The sequence below is a fragment of the Macaca thibetana genome, chromosome 3, assembly GCF_024542745.1.
Source record: "Macaca thibetana thibetana isolate TM-01 chromosome 3, ASM2454274v1, whole genome shotgun sequence".
Taxonomy (NCBI): domain Eukaryota; kingdom Metazoa; phylum Chordata; class Mammalia; order Primates; family Cercopithecidae; genus Macaca; species Macaca thibetana.
The window spans coordinates 28,607,060-28,622,454 of NC_065580.1; the positions used below are offsets into that span (position 1 = coordinate 28,607,060).

Here is a 15,395-nt window from a genome sequence, read left to right on the forward strand (position 1 = left end):
GTGTCACACACTTTGCCCCATCTGGGGTAAAGTCCCTGGATTCTCTGCATCTGCTCCCTCCCTCTTGGTGCCTGGCGTGCCTCCTTTACTGCAGTGCATCTCTCCTGCTCTCAACAAGCTCTCCTCTCGTTGCTGCTGGGCTCCATTGCCTGCTCCGACTCATTCTTCTTGCCCTTTAGGGAACACCTCTCCCCTGTCCTCCTCTCCCATGTGTTGCAGCCTCATCCCTTCATGTCCCAGCAGTGAGCCCCTGGGGCCCAGGTTGGTCGTTTCTCCTGCTTTCCTCCTCTACTGCATAGCACGGTACCGTCCCACCTGCACCCTCCTGCATTCTCTCAGCACAATCTGTGATTCTCCCACTGGCCTAAGTCGTGTTCTCAGGTGCCTCCTCCCTTCTTGACCTGGCCCCGCACCCACTGCTCCGCCAGATGCAGTCATCTCTGCATCACACATACTGCACTGAATCCACCTGCCCTGCCCAGCTATCAGTGTCCACATCCCAGTGGCCCAGGCTATGGGTACCTTCCAACACCCCACGACCCTGACTCCCCAAAACCTTCTCAGTTCCCTTTGCATCCTTTCTTTCACATTCTTGTGAAAACACTCTGGGGAACATGGGCCTGTGAATTTCCTACCCTCTTCCTGTCACCACAGCAGTTTTGTCATCAGCGCTTACTCCTGTCCCTACTCCACCTGCCCACCCACATCCCCCCCGTCCCACTGGTACAAACGCACCCAGTCTCAACCTGACTCTCCTGCCCTGCCTGAGACCCAGCTCCTCTGCTCCTGGGTGTTCCTGTCAGTCCCAACCTCCTCCCGCCTCCTCCCTCCTTAGCGCCCATGTCTTCAAGATGCTCTCCTTCCACGCTGTCTCTATTCCCCTTTGCACCTTCCCTCCCCGTGACAACAGATTCTCTGCTCTCACCCACACAGCCCACGTCCTCTGTGTCACTGGGCCCTTCTCTGGGCCTCACTCCTCCACCTGAGTCCTCGAGTCTGGGACCGAGGTGTTGGAAACCCCAGCTCCACCACCATGGTCCCGGTGCCTTTTCGGCTACATCCATTTGCTCGCTGTCATCCTTGTCCTGGTCTGTCGGGAACTGTGTTCCCACACCTGACAGTCTTAACCCTGATGCCTCCATCAGCCCCGCTGCACATGCGTCTTCCCCTCGCGCTCCACATGTCTGCCAGCTCTCCATCCTCCCGCGTCCACCAGTGATTCTCACCCGAGGATGCAGGACCCCAAGGCGGCCTATCAGAAGCATCTTTTGGGCTCGGTTTCCTCTTTGCTATTGTCTGTGTTCCTTTTAGAGATTGCTTTTTTTTTCCCCTTACTTTTTCTGAGCTGAACACTGCTCACCCCTCAGATGATTGGATAGGCCTGCCTGGGGGTCCATGCCCCCAGCCCTCCCTCGGGTGAAACCCACCCCCCACCCCAGATAAGAATCACTGATGTGGACGGCCACTGTGACTCCCTGGCCTTTCCTCTGTCATTTCCAGCATTTATTACTTGGTAGTTTTAGTTACACTTCCTACTCAAAGACCTTAGCATTTCCCTCCCTCACCCCCACGTATGCCAGGCACTCTTTGCTTGAAATCACCTTGTTCTCCTCCCCGTCTACTCACTGAAACAAACATGTCTCAAAATCCACTCTATATGAGAGATTTGTTCTTTAAAATCCCTACAGACACACTTGTGGCCATACCTACCCATATGACTGTCAGGTGTTATATCAGTATCTTTGGACTCCATCCGGTCTTTCCAGGGGCTTACTGTTTGCCTGTTTCCCTAATCACTCCACCTATTTGCAGATCCTTAACAGGGTAGTCCTGCAGAGACTTCCCTCTTTGTGTCTCATGTACCTGCTTGTTTCCCAAAAACCATCTCTTCACTTTGAACTTCCACCCTGTCTGAAGCTACTCTACTGAATTCAGAGGCCTTTTCCAGCCAGTATCCATCACCCCCAGTAGTCAACATGTAATAGTCCACCAGCTCACTTAAGTAAGATGGTTTTTCAAATGCTAGAGTTTGGTTTGCCTCCCCCCACCCCCATTCCCACCCCCACCCATCTCCCCACCCGCAATCCCACTGCTCCCAACCCAGCCAACCCCCACCCAACCCCCACCCAAACCCCATCCCCACCCCAGACCCAAACCCCACCCCGAACCCCATCCCCACCACCCACCCTTCCCCGCCGGATCCGTAGTAAAGAGCCTGGCCCAAGATTCACACCTTTGCAACAAAGTTCAAGGCTTTAAGAACAGCCATTCCTTCCTGTCTATTGCTGTCCACCCCTTTTACGCTTTCCGTTCCCCATGCCGAACCTTGCAGGCTGCTCTGAGCACTCCAGATTCCTTTGTTCCTACTCTGGGACCTGCCCCTTCACCTCACTCCACCTGTGGCTGTCCTGCCTGTGGCTGTCCTGCCCAGCTCCCTTCCACACGCTCTCTGCCCTCCATCCTTCCCTGGGGGCCCCTCCATCCTGTCTTCTGTAGGTGACTCCCCTGTTGTGCTGCCTCATCGTCCCACATCCACATTCTTTCTTGCAGCCTTTCCCCTTGTGACACATTTCTTCTCTTTGCTTCCTTGGCCAAGGGGAGGTACCTGCCTGTCTGTGGCCCATATTTCTCTCAATCACCCAGGGCCTGTCGCTTCATCTGACTCGGTCATCTCTTCTCCATACAGATGTTTTCACTACTTTGACCTGCTCTCCTCACCGCTCAAACTTTTCCATCCTCTCTCTATCCCACCTTCTCTTCAAGAACTATTTTCTGTTGCTCCTCCAGGTCTTCCACTGATTCAGGCCAGCGCCTTCCCATAGGCTGCCTTATCCCTCCCCTCTTCCACTCCAGCCCTTTCTCCTCCTCTTTTTTTCTGTTCCATCAGGAAGGCTCCCACAAAACTCCACAGCCAGTCCCGCCACTTCCTTCTCTTCCTCCTTTCTCAATTCCTTTATTTCCATTTACCTCAGATGTGGCCCCAGTGAGCCGATGCATCCCTGCCCATCATATCTACCCTTTCGTTACCCATTCAGGCTGTCCAGATCACTCATTTCTTCTTTCCCTCTTGGTTGCACTACCTTCACAACACCCATGTGTAGAATTTAAGACCTTCTTACATAGGTCCCACTCTCTGTCCTCCTCTGCTTTTCCTCTTGTTTCCTCTAGATGAAGTTTTCCATAAATGAAGTCCACACTCCAGCACCAAACACCCTAGCTCTCTCCAGTCCTCAGCCATACTCTGTCCTGTGTACCCATCTGATACTGATCTAAACTCCCATTACAACTACAAGACCCACTGTGTTTGAGACTCTCCCTTGCCTACTTTATTTCATGTCTATGTACATACTTTCAGCTGTAAGCTGCACCTCTGTCCTTTTAGCCTTCCTTGACAGCAGAAGCTCAGATTCAGTGATCATTCTGAATTGCTTCCTCTGCATTGGTTCCTCACTAGTCCTCCACTATTTGCAAGCATCTTTCTACCCACACAGTAGACTCAAACCACATGAGTCCATTGCCAAGTCCCTGAGGTTACCATGCCCAGTGCCACCTTACCATGCTGTGATGCTATTTCCTTCATTTAACCAGAGTCATTTGTGCCCATCCCCCACATTCTCCTGTGGACCTGCATATTCCTGGGCTCTGGCCTCTGCTCTGATCCTACAGCCTGGCCTTGATGACAGTCATGAAACCAACTTCTCTACCATGAGATCTGTCAATGCCCCAGTTTGAGAACTCTGCATTCCCCTTCACCTTTCCACCTTGGCCCCTTGACCAGCATTCATCACCCCCACATTTGTGAGGTTGTCTCCTGTTACATGCTTCCAGTCTCTTTCTTTTCCTATTCACTTACTTGACCCAACATGCATCCCATACGCCACCTCATGTGGATGCCGCACTACCACATCTCTTTTTCTCCTCAGGATTCACATTAAAACCTTGCATCACTCATCCACGCATTTTCTCCCACTGTTGTCTTCCAGACACCCTCCACTTCGTCTTCGGCATCCAGTCCTTCCTTCCCTGCCCTCACTGCTGCCGCCATTGCCACAGCCTGTTTATCCCCAGCATGCTATACTGAGTCCATCTGCTGTCTGAAACCATCCTACCTTGTCTGTTCCACCATGTTGGACACAGTCCTTTCCTCTGTCCAACTCAATCCACCTGACCTTTTGTCATCTTACCACATCCTTCATTGACATGTAGTCCCCTGTGTTTCCAAGGGGACAGCACTTCTATGCCCTGCTTCTCCCTTGGCCTCCTCCCACCTGTCCTTCATTCCTTGCTTGTCTTACCCACACTATGCTTTGTCATCCATGAACTGTGTCACACACTTTGCCCCATCTGGGGTAAAGTCCCTGGATTCTCTGCATCTGCTCCCTCCCTCTTGGTGCCTGGCGTGCCTCCTTTACTGCAGTGCATCTCTCCTGCTCTCAACAAGCTCTCCTCTCGTTGCTGCTGGGCTCCATTGCCTGCTCCGACTCATTCTTCTTGCCCTTTAGGGAACACCTCTCCCCTGTCCTCCTCTCCCATGTGTTGCAGCCTCATCCCCTCATGTCCCAGCAGTGAGCCCCTGGGGCCCAGGTTGGTCGTTTCTCCTGCTTTCCTCCTCTACTGCATAGCACGGTACCGTCCCACCTGCACCCTCCTGCATTCTCTCAGCACAATCTGTGATTCTCCCACTGGCCTAAGTCGTGTTCTCAGGTGCCTCCTCCCTTCTTGACCTGGCCCCGCACCCACTGCTCCGCCAGATGCAGTCATCTCTGCATCACACATACTGCACTGAATCCACCTGCCCTGCCCAGCTATCAGTGTCCACATCCCAGTGGCCCAGGCTATGGGTACCTTCCAACACCCCACGACCCTGACTCCCCAAAACCTTCTCAGTTCCCTTTGCATCCTTTCTTTCACATTCTTGTGAAAACACTCTGGGGAACATGGGCCTGTGAATTTCCTACCCTCTTCCTGTCACCACAGCAGTTTTGTCATCAGCGCTTACTCCTGTCCCTACTCCACCTGCCCACCCTCATCCCCCCCGTCCCACTGGTACAAACGCACCCAGTCTCAACCTGACTCTCCTGCCCTGCCTGAGACCCAGCTCCTCTGCTCCTGGGTGTTCCTGTCAGTCCCAACCTCCTCCCGCTTCCTCCCTCCTTCAAACTGCTGCTTCAAACACCCATGTCTTCAAACTGCTCTCCTTCCACGCTGTCTCCATTCCCCTTTGCACCTTCCCTCCCCGTGACAACAGATTCTCTGCTCTCACCCACACAGCCCACGTCCTCTGTGTCACTGGGCCCTTCTCTGGGCCTCACTTCTCCACCTGAGTCCTCGAGTCTGGGACTGAGGCGTTGGAAACCCCAGCTCCACCACCATGGTCCCGGTGCCTTTTCGGCTACATCCATTTGCTCGCTGTCATCCTTGTCCTGGTCTGTCGGGAACTGTGTTCCCACACCTGACAGTCTTAACCCTGATGCCTCCATCAGCCCCGCTGCACGTGCGTCTTCCCCTCGCACTCCACATGTCTGCCGGCTCTCCATCCTCCCGCGTCCACCAGTGATTCTCACCCGAGGATGCAGGACCCCAAGGCGGCCTATCAGAAGCATCTTTTGGGCTTGGTTTCCTCTTCTGCTATTGTCTGTGTTCCTTTTAGAGATTGCTTTTTTTTTCCCCTTACTTTTTCTGAGCTGAACACTGCTCACCCCTCAGATGATTGGATAGGCCTGCCTGGGGGTCCATGCCCCCAGCCCTCCCTCGGGTGAAACACACCCCCCACCCCAGATAAGAATCACTGATGTGGACGGCCACCTTGACTCCCTGGCCACCTGACTCCCTGACTCCCATTTTATGCCTGGAGCCTTCTTGTGCTTGCATTTACTATTGAAGATCATTGTTTTGAAGCGCCAGAATGCCCCCTTTCTACCAGTTTTTGTTTGTTCATTTTTTTGCTACTTCTTTCATGTGCTTTTTATACTTATTACTTTGCATTTTTCATGTTTTTCGTATGCTAACTAACCTGGTAGTCTTCCCACGGAAGCACTTTCTTTTGCATCCTTTCTTTTCTTCCTCTGGCATCCTTCCACCCCATTTTTCCCTCCCCTTGTTTCTCTACTCCACAGTCACCCTCTGACTCTTGAAAAGGATTTCTCTTAAAGATCTACATTGAAACTTTTACCCTTCAGTACATGAAAGCGACCTATACTCTAAACCCCCTTCATATCAGCCTGATAGCTTCCATACCCGTACAATATTTTCTGTTCTTATTTTAATATTTTCTATCCTTGAGGTTTACATACTGTGACACAGGTGGCAAGATTCCACCTTTAGGACTGCCTCCAGTTACTCCCTGCTCCTCTTATCCCCATCATGCATTCTTTTTGCTGTACTATAGTATTTTCGTTACCTTCATTCATACTGTTAATCCATGCATCTTTCCTATCGTTTCATTATTATTCAGGATGTTTTCATCTCATTTTTGGATTTTCTTAAAGACTTTCTTAGTCCTACCTTCCTACCTGGAAGCTCATTTGGCAATCTGTTCTGCACCTCTTTTTCTCTTGACACTTTGAAGCCCCTGTGCCACCCATAATTTGTTCACCACTGTCTTTCTGGTGCAGTGAGCAGCCCTTTCTAGATGTGGATGTGCCCCCTTCAATTCCATTTCCTGGTTCCCTTTCCCGTCTCAGCTCGGTTCCTCTTTACTCATTTCTGAACTTCTTTCCTCCTTTTTGGAATCAGATTTAAGTATACTACTCAATGTACCGTGCCTCGCCACCTTTTTTTTTTTTTTTTTTTTTTTTTTGCCTTTTTCTAATATTCTATTCAGATGCATATAGTTGTCTTCTGACTTGCTTCTTTTCTACCTCACCCTTTTTCCCTTCTGTATCTTTGGTTCATCTTTAATCTTATAACTTTTCTTAATGTATGCTCTTGTTCTTCTGACCTCATTATTTCTGGGTCTCCTTATTGTGAAGTGGATTTGCCCTGTGTTTACTTAAGTTACTCTGAAATGTTGCCAAATCCATGCAGTGCTCTTTTTAGTGTCCATCAGGTGTTTTCTTCCTTATTCCATATGATACGATTATAGTAGCAAATCTTGTTTTTTAGTATGTTATCCTCGCATGACTTTTCCCATCCTAAGGTAAATTTTAAATGCCTTTTCCCTTTATTTTGTTGTTTTTCTTTTTCTGCCTTGGAAGAGCACATTGTTATCCACCCATCCACTGTGTGTCACTCCTCTGCATTCACTAAGATCTTGCTGTCAAGCACCTCCTTCTCTTCTCCATTCACTGCTCCATCCCTTTCAGAATTTCTTCTTTCCAGCATACTGTGCTGAACTGCTTTGGTTCTCTGTTTGTTCCTTGATAGGATCCCTGCCACTTGCCTTGTTTTATGTACACTTTACTGAATGTGTCGCTAATCTTTCTGTCAATTGCACTTTTTAATGCAAATGTACTTTCCTGGACACTGTCTCTCTTATGTCCAATTTTTAGTTATTTTATCTCGTCCCTTTCTTTCTCCCTTTAAAAACTAACTACACCGTCGTCTTCTTGACTCAACTTTTTAAGTAAAAGCAATTTTCATTATCCTGTGTGCTTGAATAATAATTTTTGGTAGCAAACAATTATATTGCATTATCTTAAATTTGATAAAGCTCTTATCCATCTCCCTTAAAACAACTCAACCTATTTTCTCAATCATCACTAAAACACTATGATTAAAAAAAAAAAAAAACTTTTAAGTATTTCTCATAATATATGCCATTTTAAAGGATAATGACCTAATTATTTAACATATCATCAGTTCATTAGCAGACATGTTTGTGTGTAGTACAAAATGGTCTCATACTATAATAAAGACTATAATTGCATTTGCCTTTTATACTACAAGGAACAATGGAATGTTTTCAGTATAAATAACAAATGCATTACAATTTTAAATAAAATATATAAACAAGAAGTTTTTTGGAAATACTGACTTACCACCTGATGAGCTGCTTGAATTGCCCCACTCATATTATGGGGAAGATGACAGGAATACTGCACAACACATTTAACATCCTTCAGCATAGGGAATAAGCCTATCGGCACAAGAGCCACAGCAAAAATATGCCATCTCAAGCAGGCTTGGGTGCAAGCTAAAAGTTTTTGTTAGCACAAGAATGCTAACTCACTGCGCCAGATTTTCTAAGTACTTGGTGAGATGTATATATAATGTAAATCTTTTCATATTAACAAGTATTTAGGCTGTATGAACAGATAGCTGGTGATATCTGAATTCCTCATTCTGGTCTCAATAATATTTCCTGTTTCATACCTTGCATATTCCAAACCCAGACTAATTCATACTTTTTTTTTTCTCCAACCAAGCATCTTCTCCTCTCCCTTTTCCTTTCTTCTTTTTTATATATACAAGTCTTCTCAGTTGCTTCTCTTAACTTTCAGCGAATCCTAACATTATTTCTTAACTTCTTGGCCAATTTAACATCATATTTACTGCTATGTCCTTTCATAACTCCCTTTGAATATCTGCCCTGCCATATCGTAAATATTCTACAAATCATTTACCCACTGACTCTAGAATAAATGAATGCTGTATTATTCTCTGGATGTTAACCTTATCATGATTCCCAACCAGTCCTCAACCAATAACATTCATTTGTTCTGCAAAGAAAATCCCGACCTATACCTGACAATCCTCATGTTTTTAAGGTTTCCACCAATGGCTTCTTATCAGGATTTATCTTAATTCATCTCCTTCTAACCTTCCCTAGCAAGCAGTCACTTAAGAAGTAAATTTCCCACTAAGACTTCAAGTGCCAGCGTATCCAACTTCTGTTCTTTTTTAGACTTCTGATCTTTTCTCATTCTGTATTTGGTTCTTCTGCGATCTGACAGTTCTGTTTCTTTAATTTATACTTGATCTGTTTTCTTGTTTTTCCACCTACTCAAAACTGCTTTCTAATTCATACAACGTCCCATTTATTGACTTGCTATCCTCTGTTTATTTTTTCTATCATGAGCTTTGGCTTAAGTATAGAGCAACAGCCATTTTTCCTATTATTATCTGTGACTATTCAAATAATGTCTTTCCATTTACAAACAACCTGAACATTTCCCTTCTACTCCTTTTCTCCTTTTTCTCTTTCTCCTTTGGCTGCAAACTCCTTACATTTTCTCCAGCATTCTTTCTTCATTCAGCTATATCATTTAGTGGATATAACCATCTCTTTTGGATGTTATGTACACTCTTGATATTCAGCACTATTTAACCATCTTCCATCTTCCTTATTTCTCACTTAGTACTTAATCTCTTCTCACCCTCCATTCAGTCTGGACGTCCTGGGATCCCTGCTCTGACCCATTTTAAGTCCATCGCATTAATCATTCTCTAACCTCCCATTCTGTTGACTCCACCAACTGCTTCAAATCTTTTTCCAACACAGCTTTCTGGGCAGCAACGTATACTCCAATTCTTATTTGCTATGTTCTCACTCCCCTCTTTTCTCCCATGGTTGGTATCTAGCTTAACGTACAACTCCACTGAACTTGTAATTCTGATTCTCGGTGCTCCTCATCCTGGCCCTCCTTATACCCTTCCCTGTTTAACATTTTGCAAAATTGCATTGCATGCTCAGCACCCTAACCTAAACCATGCCTTCTCCTTCCTTAATTTTAGCTTCAGTTTTTCTCAAGTTTTTCCTTCTTTACTTTTTTTTTTTTTTTTTTGAGACAGAGTCTTACTCTGTTGCCCAGGCTGGAGTGCAGTGGTGCCATCTTGGCTCACTGCAACCTCCACCTCTGGGGTTCAAGCAATTCTCCTGCCTCAGCCTCCCGAGTAGCTGGGATTACAGGCATGTGCCACCATGCCCAGCTAATTTTTTTGTATTTTTAGTAGAGATGGGGTTTCTCCATGTTGGCCAGCTGGTCTCAAACTCCTGACCTGAGGTGATCCGCCCCCCTCGGCATCCCAGAGTGTTGGGATTACAGGCATGAGCCACTGTGCCCAGGCTGCTCACTCTTTTTTTATACATATATTAATAGTTGCTCTTACAGCCAGTTCTAACATAATATTTCTTTTCTGAGCAAATCTTAACATACTTCAGCAAGTTCTTCCTAATTTCCTTTATTTGCACTGTCATATATATTAACATCAGCTTCCATCGATAATCACAGTGATGGATACACCCTTCTCTCAAGGTATACTCTTGAGGTATACTCCCTCAATGCCATCCACCTGCTCCACACCAAATACAGATCACCTTCTCACCAAATAAAGCACCCACCCATGCTTTCCAGTTGCTCTGTCAAACCAGTGTCTTTCAGGTACTGTCAGTAGCTTTGAATCAAGATTCACCCTGATCTTCCCCCCTAACCTTTCTATCAACCAAGCCCTTTAATTAAAACTTTTCATTCCCCCAAAATTAATACACCCACTTCTTCCTATCTTGATGTTGTATTTGCTTCAGATCTTTTTTAAAGAAATATTGCACATATAGTTGAGACTTCCTCGGTATCACTCCCCAAAATCATTTACCTCTCTCCTTTCCAAGAGAAAATCACTACATGAATCTGATACTTATCCTCATGCCTATTTTCATAATTTTACTACGTATCCATAAATAATACGTAGTGCTGTGTTTGCAGTGCTGTATAAATGTATATGTATGCGTTCTTAATAGAAAAAAAAATTCCCATCAAGACTTGAAGAGCTAGTCTGTTTTCTGACTCCTGCTCGTATTCAGGCCTTCGCTGCTCTTCACCATCTACACCACTCATTGCAATCTTCAACAACACACATTTCACCCATTAGACCCCTTCTGAGATTTGACAGATTTCTCCATTACAGTTCTTATTTGTCTTTTTGCAACTTGACCACTCAGAACCCTGCTGTAATTAACAGTGCTCCCATTACTTAGATGAAAACCCCTTTCTTCTTCTATTATGCTCTATCATATCTTACCCATTTTGGCTACTAGCATTAAATTATCATAGCAACAGATATAGCATTATACTCTTGAGGTTTACTTCCCTCATGATTCCCTACCAGTCCTCAAGAAATACAATTAATTTCCTCTACAGACAAACTACTCACCTACCCTCCCTAAATGGTCAATACCCATGTATTTAAAGGTTGCTAGCAGTGCCTTTTTAGGATAATACATCTTAATAAAACTCCCTTAAACTTTCTTATTAACCAAGTTTTTAACCAAAAATTTCTACCTACAGCATCAAGAGCTAATCTACTAATTCCCATTCCTGCCTGGGTCCCCGAAGCTCTGTTAGATGCACCATTCATTACCATTGGGCCTTCCCACCCAATTTGACCACTTGGGCCCATTTTGAGATCTTAGCAGTTTCCCCTTTTAAAAACACAACTGATCTGCCTAGTTGCCACTCCATCTACTCTTAACTTTTGTCTATTTTATACAATGGTCCTTTACTCAGCCAGCTCTCTCTTCCTTCTTATTCCATCGTAACCTTGGTCCAAAAATGGTTCCTTTACCCACCAGTCAATATCTGCCATTCCTCCAGTCATCCCCTCACATCCGCAGGAACTCACTTTCTTCTTCCATTTCTTTCTTCCTTATTTTACCCCAGACAATCATGCTGCTGATTCTTCTACGTCCCTCCTTCTTTCAGCTATCACCTGTGTGTCATTCTTAGGGACTCCATGGGTTCTTCTGGATACTCCCCTCCCCTTGGGCACTCGCTGCTCAGCACACTGCCCTTGCCACATTCTCCATTGCATTTGCCTGTGCTTTCAGATCTGCCTACACTTTCATAGGATTCTTGCCACTGGCCTGCCCTTTATGCCCATCCCACTTAGCCTCTCTCACCTCTCACCATACTGACCAAACACATTACTTCTAACGTTTTTCCAGCAAAGCTTCCTGGACAGCAAAACCTTATACCCGTGTTCTTACTGTGCCACCTTCTTACCTTACTGTCTTCTTCTTAATACACAACTCTGACAAATTCCCAACTCTCATTTCCTAATGTTCCCATTTAGCCCTCTTTAATGCCCTTCCGTATCTGTTGTTTTTCTACACTGCATGTTCTGCCCCCTACCTCATTCACATGTCCTCTCACCCTATTTAGCATCCAGCCTCCATCTTTTGTTCTCTCCTTCTTTGCGATTTTTGCATACAAGTCTCCTCAGTTGCTTCTCTCACTTTTGGCAAGTCCTAACATTCTTAATTTTTGAGTACATCCTTAATGTCCCTCTCAGAACGTTTCTCCAAATTTCCCTTTGGAGGCTTCCCCTGTATAGCCTAACCTTTCATAGTGATGGATACATATTCTTTTTGAGGTTTCCTCCCCTCATATCCCCACTCTCTCCCTCATTCAAAACCAGTTTTCTACTCTTCAGATAAGCCTTCCCTTCCCCTTAGATAGCATCTAACCTGGCTTCTTTCTTTTCCATCATGACCTTTCGCACAAGTATGGTGCCAAATACCTCCAATTAGTATCATTGACACTTTTTTTGGTCAATACTAAGTGATGCCTTCTCGTCTGGAAGCAATTTTAACTTCACTATTGTACACCTTTTTATTTTGCCTTATTAAAACTATATTCAGCATCCCTCCTTCATTCAGAGACTCTGTGTATGTCATTTCCATAGATTCAGTACTGTCTTTTGGATAAACAGACCCCTCACACTCAACACTCACTGTTCAGACTGCACACTGGATCTGAGGTCCAAAGCTTCCTGAACAGTGACCCCTCATAACCTCAATTCTTACCTAGCCACATTCTCTCCTTCCTCTGTCTTCTTGAGTGGCTGTGACTGGATTAACGTAAAATCACTCTACCAGAGTTGCCACTCTCCCTGTCCCAGTATTCCTCATCCCGTCACACTTCAGTGCCCTTCCTCACTAGCCCACTTACTGTGCTGCAAGTGCAGCCTCCAGCCTCATTTATCCCTTCCCTTTTGTATCCTCCATCACCTCCATTCTTTCCGTCTCTCCTGTCCTTTCATTCAAATCTCTTCAGTTGCTTCTTCTAATTTTCAGCTAACCCTAACATGACAGTTGCTCGAAGAGGCTCTTTATCAGAATTGTTCCTAGCCTGCCTTGTCTAAAGCAGTGGTTCTCCAACTGCAGCTGGTTAAGACAAGCTGCAGGGCCTTACCCCATGATGTGGTTTGGATCTGTGTCCCCACTCAAATCTCATGTCGAATTGTCATCCCCAGTGTTGGAGGTAGGGCCTGGTGGGAGGTGATTGGATCATGAGGCCAGTTTCTCATAGATGGTTTAGCACCATCCCCTTGGCGCTGTTCTTGTGATAGAGTTCTCACACGATCTGATTGTTTTAAGTGTGTGGTACCTCCTCCCATCTCTGTCTTTCTCCTGTGAAGTGCTGGCTCCCCACCATTCACCTGCTGCCATGATTGTGAGTTTCCTGAGGCTTCTTAAGCCATGCTTCCTGTACAGCCTATGGAACCTTGAGCCAATCAGACAGCTTTTCTTTATAAGTTACCCAGTCCCGGGTATTTCTTTATAGCAATGTGAGAACAGATTAATGTACCCTGAGTTTCTGACTGACTAGGTCTGGGGGAGGGGAGAAGAATTCAAATTTCTAACAGATTCCTAGATACTGCCATGTAACACATTCTAAGGAGCACTGCTCTCAACTTCTCCCTCAACCAAGCCCTTTAAAAATCTTCCACTAAGGCATCAAGAGCAAGTCTACTGACTCATTCCTATTCAGGTCTTTCCTTCTCTCCCATATGCTAGTCACTGCAATCTGGCCTTATACCTACTATATTTGGCCAGTTAGGCCCATTCTGAGATCTGGCAGGATTCTCCGGGCATCTTGATGGCGCTGTGGTCTTTCTTATTACCATGCCACCTTTTCAGAATTGTTATCTAGTTTATATAATGCTCCCCTTAGCTTTAACTCCTCTTCATGTCTTTTGGCCCAAATACGGGACTATCTCGCCAGTCAGTCCTGCCATTCTTCAAATGACCGTTTCATCTGGAGGCAACTATGTTTTCTCCTATTCCTTTTTCCCCTGTTACCTGTCTTGCCCTAAAGATGTACGCTATCTTATCTTCAGCCTCCCTTCTTTTAACTGCCATCTATATTTCATTCAGATGGACTCCGTCTCCTCCTGAATGGCACTTCCTAGCCAGATTCTCTCTAGTATCTGCCTCTCATCTGTAGAAAATCTTCACATGACAGAGTAACTTCTAAGAGTAACTTTATTTAATACAGCACTTTCATGATATTCATTTGTTTTTCCCCTTTGGTGATTTGCCCTCCCTTATCTTAATTATATAATTTCATCTACCATCTGTACCTGGAAACAAAGAAGTTTTACCCTTTAGATGGGTTTCCAATGTAATCTCCAGCCACTCCTCTCCCAATATTAGTCATCCATTCTACAAACTACTCAAAGATCTATCCTGGTGTCTTTAAGTGCTGCCCTGTTAGGGGTCATCTTAATCCACCTCCTTCTAATCCTTCTAATTAAACTTCTCACAGAAGCTTCCCATTACTTTCCAAGCACCTCTTCTTCCCATTTTATCTACTACTTTTCAAAGTCTGCAATTAAGAGCCGACATTTGACAAAATAGACCCACATTTAAAGGGTTTACAAGATTTCCCATTCTGGGAAACACTTTTCTCATTTTACCTGTCCATGCCACTCCACCTATGCATACCTACTCTTTGTATAGTTCTCCCTTTACACAGTTTCCAGTCTCTCCTTATTTAATCTTACATTTATGGGGCTGTATCCCTCCTGTCAAAACCTGCCAATCTTCAAATGACTCTATCTATTTTCCCCAGTTGACCCTAGAAAAACAACTGTTACTTAGTCACTTGTTTTTTCAGCTACAATCTTGTGTATCATTCTCATGGATTTAGTCTTTTCTTCCTCGTCACCTCCACACCACTCTGAACACTTGCACTTTCAGTTCATTCCAGACCTTCATAGGGTTCCTGCCACTGCCTATGGCTAGAATCCATCCCATTTCAACTCCTTGACCTTCCACTCTGTTGGGCACACTTGCTGCTTCCAACATCATTCAAGCAAAGATTCCCAGATGGCACTTCCTCAGGACACCAGTTCTTATTTATCTCCTTACTCTGTGCATTCTCTTTTCTTCTTAACTCATATCTCTACTGCATATGCAGCGCTGCCGTCTTCTGGTGTTCCTCATTCTGGCCCTCTTTAATGCCCTTCCCTACCCATACTTTTTTTTTGTTTTTTGTTTTGGAGACAGAATTTCACTCTTGTCACCGAGGCTGGAGTGCAGTGGCCTGATCTCGGCACACTGCAACCTCCACCTCCCGGGCTCAAGTGATTCTACTGCCTCAGCCTCCCAAGTAGCTGGGATCACAGGCACCTACCACCATGCCTGGCTACTTTTTGCATTTTTGGTAGAGACG

The 15,395-nt window shown here is 45.4% G+C and overlaps 1 protein-coding gene and 1 long non-coding RNA gene across 4 annotated transcripts in view; both read left to right on the forward strand.

The window, feature by feature from the left end:
- The window catches only part of COPG2 (COPI coat complex subunit gamma 2), a 165,799-nt gene that overhangs the window by 143,745 nt on the left and 6,659 nt on the right, over positions 1-15,395 (forward strand). The gene's annotated exons all lie outside the window — the stretch shown is intronic.
- On the forward strand, positions 197-6,794 carry LOC126949731 (uncharacterized). Its single transcript, XR_007723952.1, has 2 exons — positions 197-1,007; positions 5,346-6,794. It is a non-coding gene; the product is annotated as an uncharacterized LOC126949731 (long non-coding RNA).